The sequence below is a fragment of the Calypte anna genome, chromosome Z, assembly GCF_003957555.1.
Source record: "Calypte anna isolate BGI_N300 chromosome Z, bCalAnn1_v1.p, whole genome shotgun sequence".
Classification (NCBI taxonomy): domain Eukaryota; kingdom Metazoa; phylum Chordata; class Aves; order Apodiformes; family Trochilidae; genus Calypte; species Calypte anna.
Genome location: NC_044274.1, coordinates 37,291,229 through 37,305,084, shown reverse-complemented (window position 1 = coordinate 37,305,084; position 13,856 = coordinate 37,291,229).

Below are 13,856 nucleotides of genomic sequence, written 5' to 3'. Positions count from 1 at the left end.
TTGTCTGATTATTTCTTTGTACATCCAATGAATAGGTCTCTATGTGATTGTGGACATGGTCAGTAAATGTACATTTAGGCTGTATTATCTGACTGGTCTTCTACTCAACATGGAAGAACCCTGGGTATCTTTATGATCTACATGCTGGCAATTCAGAGATGGCTTCAGTACAGCTGTGCTGAAAACAGAGTGTGCCTGAGCTCCCTGAAAAATCTTTGTAAAGTACTCCTTTTGAAACTAATTTTTAAACAGCACATTTGCCTCCATAATTATTGTATGATTTAGATATTGTATAATTAATTGTTCACATCCTATTTTGCAAAACCATGAGCAGGTAACTAGTCTTTCTATCCATGATGAATTGGGACACAGATTATTTTTTTTAATTCTTCCAAAATCAATTGGAGTCATGTATGCATCCCAAAGTGAGAATGCACTCCAGATCTGGTGCATAAAAATTAATTATTAAAAAATAGACTTGTTGAACAATGCTGATTTTTCTCCTGCTAATAAGAAAATATGTAATACCGCATCATGTTGAAGACATTCAGCCTGTGAACTATGAGTTCATCTTTGCACATTTTTTGTTTTTGAAAATGGAGGTACAAATAATGTCATGCCTTTAAGAAAGTGTAGGGTTTGGAAGTACATGTTTCTCTATTAATTTCATCCATTATTAAAGCATGCAGAAATACATAATGACTTTACTGTATCATTAGTATGTGTCCAAAAAGAACAGTAGGTCCAGTGATTACAAAGAAAGAGAATGCCTTACATTACAGGAAAGCTCTACTATCATCTTCAATGTGACCATCCAGGGAAAAGTAATTTGCATCACATACAAAGTATCCTAGTAAAACCTTATATCCTCATACATAGTATGCAATACAAACTATACAGGCTTTTGCAATCTTCTACAGTTTTTGTGGTTCATATCAGTTTTATTTCCTCTCCAATCATATGATTGAGATCTAAACTTTGTAGCTCATCCTTATGGTTAGCAGGGACTTTGAAGAACTGTCATGATACATCTATCCAGTGGTTTAAAATTTCTGTGCTAAGCAGTGTTTATGAAAAAACCCAACACCCAGTAAACAGCTGTGAGGTACTGTAAGAGGATATTATTAAAGAATTGAAGGTGATTTTACAAATTACTGTGGGAACAATTCACCACACAACTACCTAGAGAAATAAGAAAGATCATAACTGCACTTGTACTGAAGATTTTTTATATTTGGCGTCTCTGAATGATTTCAGCATACACCCATGAAAGCTCCTACCTTTTTTCAAACAAGTTTTCCCAACAGGACACGTACTTAGACTCACCAGTTGGCCAGTATTCTGTATCAAGTATCTTCACTTCCTATGGGGACCACTGCTTTCACATGTTACTTGCACTTCACAATTTTACATGTTTCAGTTTCACTGGTCAACCCATCAGGATGGTCAGAAAGCAACTATTTCAAAGACCAGATGAGTCTTCTCCAAACATAGATACTATCCATCAGCATTACATAAAACTTCTACCCCATGAACACCTCCGGTCTTTAGGGAAGTTGGGCATGATAGTGGAGTCAGTGAACTGAGTGTCCCTCTTGGACTGCTGGTTTGCCCCACTAGTGGGAAATCATGTACTCTGGGAGATCACTGTTGTTTATTTGATTACCTCATTCCCAACCATAAATGTCAAGGTAAAAATTTTCTAACAGTCCCTATTGCTCATATGGAATATTAGATATGGTAAAAATTGCTTTTCCTACTGGGTGGAGACAGAGAAAGGACACATCTGGCTAGGAGATGACTCCTAAAAATCTGATGCAAATATTTGCTGCAGTTTTCAAAGGCTGAATGCATTAATCTCATTTTAACAGTGAATAGAGCATAATTCTTGTGTTACAATTATTGTCTGTTCTGTTCCCCCATGCAAAAATGAGTAATATACCAGAGTGTGCATTTTCAAGCCAAGGCTAGCTACTAATTCAAGGCATAAAGCACCACTCAATGAATACCAAAAGTACTTGGAGGTATCCCAAACAATGGCTGATTGAATGGCTTTCTTTGTGGGAAAGTACAAGCTGAGAAGCACCCACAATAGGTTTTCAGGTGTGTCCCCTCACCAACTCTAACTTGAACCAAAAGAATATGAAATGAAGAGTCTGGGAGAGTGTGGGAAGCTGGAATACAGATTCATCTCCCGTAGCTCTAGCCCTATGGAAACAGAGTTCCCAGGTTGTTCTGCAAATTTCAGTACATCTGAGTATTAATACAGGTTATTACAGAACTCATCCTGCTGTGCTGCTGCCTCTTCCCTACACCACCAATATTGATAGCTTAAGTAAATCACGTCCCATGTAAACACATCCCAAACTGTTCAAATTATTACTTACTTATTTTACTTCATTAGCATAGCCAGAATACAGCCTAGTTGTATTAAAATAGGCCAGATCAAAGAAGCAGTTCTGATAAATATGCTCAGCTTTGCAGGTTGAACCTTTTACCAAACCTCCTGTGTTCCTACCCCTCACCTGGAAATTAATTAAAGGTATTTTTTTTCCTTTATTCTATTTTTTTCCTTCTACTATTTAAACTAGGCACTAACTATGGTTCCAAGGGACAGTAACCACTGTCAAAATAGGTGAAGAGGCTTAAACCATTCAACTTAAATCATTAACACTGCTTCCCATACACGTGTCAAAGTCTTTGAAGACAGATCTCCTTTCTTAGCAGTATTTAGGCTCATGACTTTGACAATCAAGTTTTATGCTGCAGTGAACACAAGGTATTTCCAAGTTAACTGTAAGAAAATTAGTGTAAACAGTACATAAAACACCTGCTGCTATACAGTTTACCATTAATCAATTGAATGCTGACTTTTGAGTCTTCTAGCAAAAGTACACAAAGGGAACAAAAAATGTTAGTTTGAATACATGTTTTTTAAAAATGTTCCCAAAATTTCAAATGAGAGAACATAAAGTTAACAGAATATTTGCTCTGTGTGAGTCAACCTAATTTTGAAACATATACTGAATACTATTTCAGTCACATTTTGAAATCCAAAGAATAATAGAAGTACTTTTCATTTTGCAATCCGATCAAAGCTTTCGACTGTCATAGATCCGCTGAAAGTAATTCTTAAGTTTCAAAATACTCAGTAAAATATATTATAATCTTTAGCCAAGTCTTTTCATTTCACAGAAAATTATCACTAACTACAATTACTTTCCTGAAAGTAAGACCATAAAGCCAGCACAATTCTTACACTGAGCTTTGAAATTGACACAAACTCAACAAATTCATAGGACCTCTGTCTTGAGGACAGTACTGAATGTTGTGTAGATATCCTGAGGGTAATACTAAGGCTTGGGTAATGGCGTGAGGAAGAGGAAGTGTTTCTTCACCTGCAAGTAGAGAAGCATTTACTGTGAAGGTCCATAACAGGAGTAAAAAGGTTCTATATGATTATTAAAGTATAATAAAAACAGTCGATAGTTGAAATTCTCATGATTTAAAGGAAGTAGGATATTTATAGAGGGAAAAAAATGTTTCTGACTTATTGGTGGGTTTTTTAGGGAAAAAAAAAAAAGAAAAGAAAAAGAAATCTGGTGCTTTTAATGAAACATATAAATACAACACTAAGATTACAAAATCCATAGTTATCTGAAGATGCAAGTGAGGGGAATTCATGCACAGATAATCTTTTGGACAAAAAAATATCACACCAGATGTAGAATTTGCAACACATAGTCCTTCCTTCAAGTTTCTATGAAGCTTGCTGACTCTGTATACCTGAAAAATTGCCTAGTATAAGTGCACCATATTTTACAGGCAAGTATTCTGGAACTCTTACCCCGAGCTTTGCTGTGTTATTGTTACCTCCTGTACAGCTTCAGAATAAATACCAAAACAAGCAACCATATTTAGACAACTTGTTAATTATAGGTATGCAAAGTATGAACTAAACAAAACTAGGAAGGTGAAACTGAGTACAGCTGATGAGCTACTATGTTCAGCCTGAAGTTTCCCAAACTAACTAAAATCTTTCATGTGGGCAAAGCAAATGTTACTGACATTACCTGAAAGCTGGCCTGTTTGTATCGGCAGGCTATAGAAGTATACACTGGTATTAATATAGCTCACTTAAAGTTGGAAATTTTATTAATCACAATACTAAATTAAATCTATAATTTGCTTCTCTCTGCAGAGCCTACTAAAGCATCAGGGGACTATGTTTCCTAAGTCTGTGACTATTAACTACTCTGTTAACTCCTTCCTAAACTGCGACAGCAGATTTCCACTTTTATGTGTAGAATTAAGCAATAATTCAGTTGTTCCTGTGTGACTCAAATGGGTAAAAATAAAATGCTTTCATTTTGGAAGAGTTTAGGAGAATAACTACTATGTGACATGCAAAGTAAGAAATGCATGCTAAGTTAGATTTAGCCCTAAAATTGATACTAAACCTCATTGTGTCAATGGGAAGTTTTGCTAAAATTCCCAGGGAGCTTCAATAACACCATATAAACTGTGGTTAAACAGAAAAAAGGGTGAAATATAGAAACACATACAGAATATACACAGAACACTCAAAAAGGCATGGTCATCATCTTCTGAAGATAAAAGTAAGGATGACTTTTGAATCCTCAGATGCCCATTCTAAATGTGTTGTGTTCAATACAGCTGTAATTCAATGTAGATGTCAAAACCGATAACTTAAAATCATTCAAGAATGGAGCTCCTGAACAGATTTCATGTCACCAGGGAATTCAGTTAATTTCTGAAGTGTTTCAATTGTTTACAAAGAGGAATTATCTAAAAATATGTTCAATCACCTTTTTGTTCTTTGACAAATACACTAATAGAAAGACTTGTTCATGTATTCCAGCAAGTATTTCAATTTATACCTGAGAATAGGTCCTACAACACTTGTCCTCGAAGGTGACAGAAGGTGTTTTATATGAAAGAGCTAGAGGTCTCCAAACAGATTATTATAGCCCTGTCACTGACAGGCTATCAGCTGACAAAAGATAAACTGGATACTGTTATGTCTCTTGATGAGAGTCTGAGATTTTCTCTGTCTCATGAGATATAAGAAATAACAATGCATTCATCAAATATGCAAGAAAACTTCCATAAATTCTGCAGATTATGCATATGTCTTGTGAAATAAAGCATAGCCAGTATCTCATAATACCACCAGTATGCTCTACATCCCTATCCCCACAAGATGCCTCAAGTGTGATTCCAGTACTCCACATCTGGATGATTTTGTTGATGAAGAAAAGCCACATACCTGCATTAAGTGTCTGTAAAACATCATCTGAAAAGAATCCACAAGACTTCATTTGTAGAATGCTGTATATTTAACTACACAAATGCATTTTAATGATCAAAATATCTTTTTCATATTGAAGGGAAGGAATCCTGCAGAAAGCAAGTAACACCATGGGCAGCACAGAGGAGGAGATCATCAAAGCATCTTCTAAAAACAGTAAAGTTTTTTTTGTGGAGAATGTCCTGGTGTCTGAATTGGAAGTCTGAAAACTTTTGATGTTATTCCTATAACCCTTTTGATGGGTAATTTGGCATTTAACAAAGAGAAACCCCTCTCCCCAATTTAAATATATAGAAAATTCTTTCAAATGTGGTTGAAACTGATCAGTGCTTTCAAAAGTTTTTGCTAGAAAACAGTAAGAGACTGTTACTGTTATTCAAGTAACCATTCCCCCCCCCCAAAAAATGGCTAAAATAGACACTTTTCTTCCAAAAGTATTAAGATTTGCAAGTGTTTCACTCAGTAGCATGCAATGAGGAAAAAAATTGTCTGTCATAATTTTATCTTTAAATGCTCAGCCCCAAGGAACACATGCCTTTGTGTATCACAGAGCTAACAGAATGCAATAGATAATGCAGACCCCTGCAAAGCTGTGCCTTCTACTTGAACTACCTCAAGCCTGTACTGTCTGTGTTTAATAACATGCCCTTCTTGAAAGGGTGAAGCCTCTTCTGGTAATTGCTGTGTGTGGGTTAGGAACCTGAAAGAGCTGGAGAACAAAGGTAGCAAGACTGCATGTAATGAGTAGATGTGGCTATGTGGACCCCAGCTGTATCCATGTAGCTTTCAATTATTTTTGCATGAAAATCAAAGTGAACTAAAGTTTTGGAGTATTTTCTGTTATTTATGGTTGGGGTTTTTGAGGGTTGTTGGTTTTTGTTTGTTTGGTTGGTTTTGGTTTTTTTAGAACTTTCATAAACCAATGAGATTAATGCCAAGAGTTTACTTTCTGTTTCAATACTAACACGTCTTGTATTCAAGACATGAATTTAGACTTTCCAACTAAGAATACATACTGTAGAGATCACAGGCCTGGCCATTAAAGATCATTAGTATAAGCACTAAGAAAAGATTAATATTGGTGTTATTTATTAAAGCAATCAAAAAGTACTATTATGTTCCTAATTACAATATTTAGCCAAACTCCCCTACTTACCCACAGCACAAATACAGTGCAGACAGCTGTTATAGAAATTTCCCTGTGCGGCTCTGGAAATGGCTTTTTCTTGTTACTAAGGACACTCCCATTCTCAAGGGGAAAGAATACAGTAAATGTGCATCTTTGCACTGCAAGGCAAACACTTTCGTTTTGGATGAATGAAATTGTATTAGGGATAAGAGCTGTAGAAGCAGAGGAGTTACTAAGAACCACAGTAGATCAAAAGCCAGTCTGTTAGAGCTTCTGCCTTCAAGCCAGCATAGCATTAAAAAGTAAAACATTAAAATATTAAAAACAAAACTATCACTTACAATGTTAATCACCCACAAAAGAGACAATATTTCAAAATATGATAGAGTATTTTATTTATTCAGGGCTACTTCCTTTTAGGAGATAAAGGACATCAGCATCAGAATCTGCAAAGATTCATTATCTTTATGTCCTGCCCTGGCAGCTGAAATGGAAGGCTTAATTTTCTCTTATGCAGATAGCAGCAGAGATACATATGCACAAACTATAAAACTAGAACTAGCAAAAAGCCTGTCACAAAAAATAACAGGAAAAAATATGAATGTTTGATAATTTATTTTAAGGACACCCAGTTAGAATATTTAAAAATATGTATTGAAATTAATTCAGTGCCTATTGAAAGTGCACTTTTTGCTGAAGTATGAGTTACGTCTTTATTAAATCAGTATTATGATTTTCAGACACTGTTAGGCAGAGTCCACTAAGGACAGATAAAAAGGTAATATTTTGCCCTTCTCAGATGAATCCCACCTTTCCAAAACCAAGAATTATGTTTTTCATCAAGTACAGCCAAATATGGATTATCAGCATCATCTGCTCCTTTTTTTTTTTTTTTTTTTTTAGGAAACACAATTTGAACATAAGTTTTTTCCTGAAGCAAAAGACACAATTGAAAGAGATGATTAATGTCTTGATAAATCAAAATTGTTTTTTGTTTGAAAAGACTGATGTTTTAAATACCTCAAGACACTTGAATAATATAAAATGTTGTTTAGGTCACTTGCCTGAGGGGCATTAGTGTCTGTGAATGGAGCTGCAGTTAGTGATATTTTCCCATGGACAGAGTAAATTTTACTAGCAACACTGGTGAGTGTTTCAGTATATTTGCTCCTACTCAGATCTTTTCCTCAAGATTCAGTCTGCTCCTAAGTGAGTGCTGGTAATCAGTTTGGGTGTTTATTCACATCATGAAAGAGGGAAGGAATCCAAGGTGCTCTTGGGACACCCCATCTCCCATGCAACGCCATTAAACTCAGATACAGTGAAATATGTTTATTAGGCATCTGAATATTATTTCAGAAAAACAGGAAAAAGGAGTAAAATTTACTCAGCAATTTGGAACAGATCTGTGTGGGGTAAAGTTCCTCTTATTAATTGAAGGTAAACTTTTTCATGGGAGTAAGAAAGGAAGAGGTTATGTAGTTAAAGAATTTAGGAAGGAGTGAAACAATACTTAGCATCCTATATGCCCCCCCTCACAGCAAAACCAGAAAGATCAGATTATAGATTGTGCCCTTCTCATCTGCTAACTGTACGCAGACAGTCACTCATACTCACAAGATAATTCTAATCATAACAAACATACAGGACAGTTAAATATATGCCTCATTAAGTTTTTTTGAGTGCTGAGTTCAGTCTATTTAATTACACAGCAGTTCCATTCACTTTAGAAGAAATATTTTTTATGAGAAACATTTAGAGTATGGAGAAAACTAAAATGCAAGTAAAGCACCATTTAGAAAACGTAATATTTACAGTAACTAGTGGAACCAACACTGATCCTAAAAGCAAACTTGTTGGAAAATTGCACTGTTGTTGAATAAACCACCATGAATTAATTGCATTGGAGAAATCGACTAGTCAGTGGATGAGGATGTCAGAACTGACTAATCTTTGGAATAAGAAGCATAAGCAGAATAAATATACATACTTTTATCATGACTCCCTAACCATGGTAGCAATTCACTTTTGCATAGATATGTCTTTTGATCTAAAAAGTGCAAATATTTCTTTTCTCTCCTGAACAGGGCAGGACTTTTTGTGTCTCCTCAAGGTGAATTAACTTACTATGTCTAAATGGCACTGATGTCTCAATGATGATTTTGTTTTTAATAAAAAATGAAATATTGTATCTAATAAAGTCAACAAGAAAGCTCTCCACTACAATCAGTGAGGACAAGATTTTCTTCTTATTATTTATCTTAATTTCCTTTTCAACATTAGAAATTTTCTAATCCACAAGTATTGCATTTTTAGAGAACAGTGAGGAAGAGACTGCAGGAGTGATTAATACTCATTTTCAGCTGAGATCACATGTATCATAGTGCTTCACAGCAGCCACAATTCTTGTGCTTGGAATGAAACTAAAACTTTGAATTGGGTAGTAATTAGTGTCCCCAGATTTACAGTAATTTGTACTAAATTTCTTGTTGGCAATATTCTATTGTCTCATGTTTATGTGCTTATATTTGGATGACACTACTTAGGTAGTACTAAAAATTGCCTTCTCTGCTTTTATTGTGATTATATACCTCTTTGTAAGCAATTCCTATGCTACCCTTTGGAACCCTCTCTTTCTAGAATCATAGAATTTCTAGGGTTGGAAAGGACCTCTAATATCATCTGGTTTCAATCCCCCTCCATGGGCAGGGACCCTTTCCACTAGGATCAGGTTGCTCAGAGCCCTGTGCAGCCTGGCCTTGAAAACTTCCAGGGATGGGGCTTCCACCACCTCCCTGTGCAACCTGTTCCAGTGTCTTACCGTGGTGAAGAACTCCTTCCTAACTTCCAATCTAAAATCTACCCTCCTCTAATTAGAATCCATTCTCCCTACTCCTATCACTACCTGACGTCCTAAAACACCCCTCACCAGCTTTCTTGCAGGCCCCCATCAGATACTGGAAGGCTACAGTGAGGTCTCCTGGGAGCCTTCTCCTCTCCAGACTGAATAAGCCCAACTCTCTCAGTCTGGCTTTGTGGGAGAGGTGCTCCAGCCCTCTGATCATCCTCATGGCAAATAAGTAACCTAATATTAACTTGGTACAGTTGCTTTACTTGGGAGCTCATATCTATATGGAACTTAGGAAATAGCTGAGGAGCAGAGATATTAAACTGTGATGGTATTTATGGTCTGTAAGCAGAATCACATAATTCTGCTTCCAAGCGTAATTCTTGGAAGATGGCACCTGGGCAGTTGAACACCTATAGACTCACCTGCATGCCTTCTGATCACTAACAGTCTAGAAACTTCTTATAGGAAAACAACTGCTTATAATCAGAACAACAGCTAACTATAAGTCAATTTAATGACTTCATGAAGGGCAGGGTTTCAATTAAGCTGTTCAAATTTGCAGCTATCTCAGTAATTGTTTTTCTCAAGAAAAATTATCAAATTAGCATTACTTGCTTCAAAAAGGACATGGAACAAAAAATACACTATTGTTTTTTATAGCAAATTCTCGAGACACTGAGAAATTATCTTCTTGGTGAGCAACTGACCTATCCACTTTTCTGGCTAAACTGTAGTTTTACTTCTTTTCTAGCTCTCCTTCAGATGGGTAAAAGTCCACGGTAGAGATGAAGGGTAGTATGTTAAAAGATCTGTCTATATAGAATTGTTTTCTACCTTGGAGAGCCAATTAAACATAAACTGCCTAGGGCTTTTTAGTGTCTTCAGAACTCCAAAATTAATGTCTTATTCCATATAGTAAATTATTTTTTTAATACTCAACCAAAGTGTTTTACTTAACTTAGAACAGGTGTTACTTCTGTAATTGTAGCAATTCAGAAATGTTTCTGATTTAACTGCCAATAATTAGAGTTAACATATTGTAATTTGCTTCTCCTGCTAATAGCATTGATAACAGTAGTCCAAAAGAATGACAAGGTGGCTGACAGATGTTACCTGGTTTCCAGAGGTTTATGTCCCTTCTTCCTATTAACCTTAGCATGCCAGTAACAATACTATCTCAAGCCCTTTGCACAGCCCAGATCTTACAAACATACAAAACACACTAACATTTTTATGAGTGTGTACAATGACTACACATGTGAAATAGAGTGTATTCGTGGAAGTTATTTAAACCAGATCCTCAGTTTCCAATATTTCATTTAATGATTTTACCCTTTGTCTCTCATTTAAAAAGATTCATTCAGTCTGGAGAGTTATGTCAGAACACTGAGTATTTTTCTCTTTCTTTTGATATAATGAAATATTAGCAGTAATAACAAGTGATAATTTCCACGATATAAAAATAGCATTGTACCTATCAGGGTTTGGCAAATCATTTTATCCTCCTTACTTTCAAATACAAGAAAAACAACAATGTTGATATTTCAGAATAATTCATACTATATGCACATTTCTGCCTAGCGGTTTCCAAAAGCTGTAGAAATAGCAGTTCCATAGATGGTGAAAGGCAGAGTAAAATAGGTGAGAAATGTATGTTTCAGTTATTTGTCAACTCGTAACAGTGAAATAAGTTTTTCAGTGGATGAATTAGTAGTAGTAGACAGAAGGAATCCTTGTCTCCTCAGCTGAAGGACATGCTGCTCTCTATAGCTTCCCCACTCTAATGCAGCATGACATTATAGCCATTTGAGATACACAGACTGCTTCATGGGATTCTGCTGTGGCCTCCAGTGAATTAATTAACGAAAGTGATGGAAGTTAAATTCTGCTCCAAGGCTTAAAAGAAGGACTGAGATTGTGATGGAGGGATTTAAAAACAAAAATAAATTGTTCCCCATATTAATTTCAACTTTTGGGATGAATTAACTGTGACTTCTCTGGTGAAAAGTTTCATCTCATAGAACAAAAATAGTTCCTTAGTTTCACTCCCGGCTGGTAGAAAAGTCATGTTAGGAAGCCTATTTCATGAAAAACCAGAATAAAACTAGGTAAAATGAAAACCTAAGGTGTTTAAGCAAAGTTAACTGAAAAAAATATGAGAAAACCAGTCAGGTCATATATACTTATGGGCAGATAGAAAACTACAAGATTAGTTATATGATTACCAAATGCCTTTCTCTGCATTCTATTTTTGTGTATCAGTAATCACATTAATATGCTGGAAATTCATATATGGTCTGCAATTGGACACTTGCAGGAACTATATCACTGAGTTCTGATAGAATATCTTTTGGCTTTAAACATCAGTATAATGGGAAATCATCAGTCCAAGCTATTTAAACCACAGTGACTGTTCTTTCTGCCCATGCATTAATTCCATCTGTATTTCAATAGCACAAAGTGAAAGAGAGTAAACAATTAAAAGCTCTGTGTTTGTTGAGATGTCATCAGGTATTCTGTAGATTTCCAGTATATATGTAAGTGCTACTCATACATAATGAACAGCCAATTGAGAAGTGCAGACTACTTTAACTAGAAAAGAACAGCACAAAGATCTGCACTTAAGTCCATGGCTTCAGTATAGCAGAAGCAAGGCCATTTTTTAAGGTCTTGTAAAATAACAATGGAGTTCAGTCAGGTATTACATGCCAGGAAAAGCAATGCTCTAACAGCAAAAAGGAACAGCTTGTTCTCAGGGCTATTTCATGCAGGGCATTCACAAGGAGAAACTCCCAAGCATCAATCTGCTATGATGATGATTAATGTTCTTAATGTCCCATTGCCTTAAAAAAGTTAACAGTCTAAAAGCCTTTTTTTTTTTTCCCTGAGAGAGAGGGAGGGAGGGAAATGCCCCCTTCCTTGAGGTGCTTAAGGTTAGGTTGGGTGAGGCCTTGTGCAACCTGGTCTAGTGAGTGGCATCCTTGCCGATGAAGGGGGGAGATTGTATCTTGATGATATTTAAGGTCCCTTCCAACCCAAATCATTCTATGATTTTATGTTGATTCTATGAGTTGAGAGGGTGTCAGAAAAGGAGGATGGTTCATATGTCTACTTGAGATAAAGTGAGATGAGTTCAAGCTTAAGAGAAAGTGAAGTGCAATCCAGTAAATATCAGAAGACACTGGAAAGAAAAATTGTTATAAAACACAGCAACCATGCTTTGGCATTAGGAAAGCTGTACTCTCATGCACTGACTAAGCTAAAAACCAGTGAATGTAACAGTTGTTCTTGAACATTCGAACATTCAGGATTCAGTGATGAGATTCACATTTCATCTTAGATGCTGAAAGCCACATGTGTTTCATTGCAAACTACACTGTTTACACAAATAATCATTCTACACTTGAAATTTATTCCTACCACTTCAATTTCAAAATAAAGTGAAATAAAATAAAATAAACCCAAGTTAACAGGGGGAACTCCTTGTTTTCTCTTCACATTCTATGAGCTATGGGTGTATGAGGGAAAGAGAACTAATCCTACATATTAAGACCTTTGTGTTAGCCATCACCTGCTACAGAACTTCAATGCGGAAACCACAGATTCCTGAAATTTCTCTGTTTTCACACATTGTCATAAAACTCAGCCAGGACATTTTTTCCCAAAAATCATTGTTTCAAATTTTGTTATGCCTCATAAACTTCATGTTCTGCTTATTAAACATTTAATTCTTTCACAAGTACTTAGCCTCAAAGACTGTGGCAAGGCATTTCCATGTTATTTGTGTCAAATAAAAAAAATCCTACTTAGAAATATGCTCCCATTTATCTTCGTAACTTTTCAAAGGCAGAACTTCCTAGTTGTTTGCCCAGTGGACAAGCATCTGTATTTTGAAAATAGTCTTAGAATAATTTTTTTAAAAATCATATAAATCTGCCTGCCAGTGTCAGCAACAGGAGCCTGAAATACATATAGAAGAAATGGTTCTGTATGAAAATACACTCCTATTGGTGAAAAGTTACAGCTACACAACTTGCTGTTCTGCTTTTCTGCAACATTCCTCTCCTTCATGTTAGAGGTAAGTCATGTCACTTACCAGTTAGGGTACCAATTGCCTTTTAATGAACCCTTGAAGATTTGATTTAAAGGTTATGTCCTCCACACCTTTACCAAAATTAAAGTGTTTTTTTAAATCCCAGGCCCTCCCTTTCTTCAAAATATTGTTTGGATTTAATAACGTGTTTTATGGGAGCTGCAGTTTTGCTTCAAATGCCATCCTTTGATCACAACTGACATTCTGTTTGTGCTACCCTTACATTTGCACAGAAACAAATGGAGATATTTCTTTGTTTATTGGCTTATTAAAAATTCATGGTGCACTTTGATGTTTAATATTTAAACATGATGCTTTGTGTTTGCTAGTGCCATGCTTTCCTGACACAGAAAAAAACAAAAATAAAATTAATGGAGAATGCAGTGCTTTCGAGGTCAATGACAGAGATTTTACTGTGTGTTAATATTTAGGATAGATAGCATCATTATAT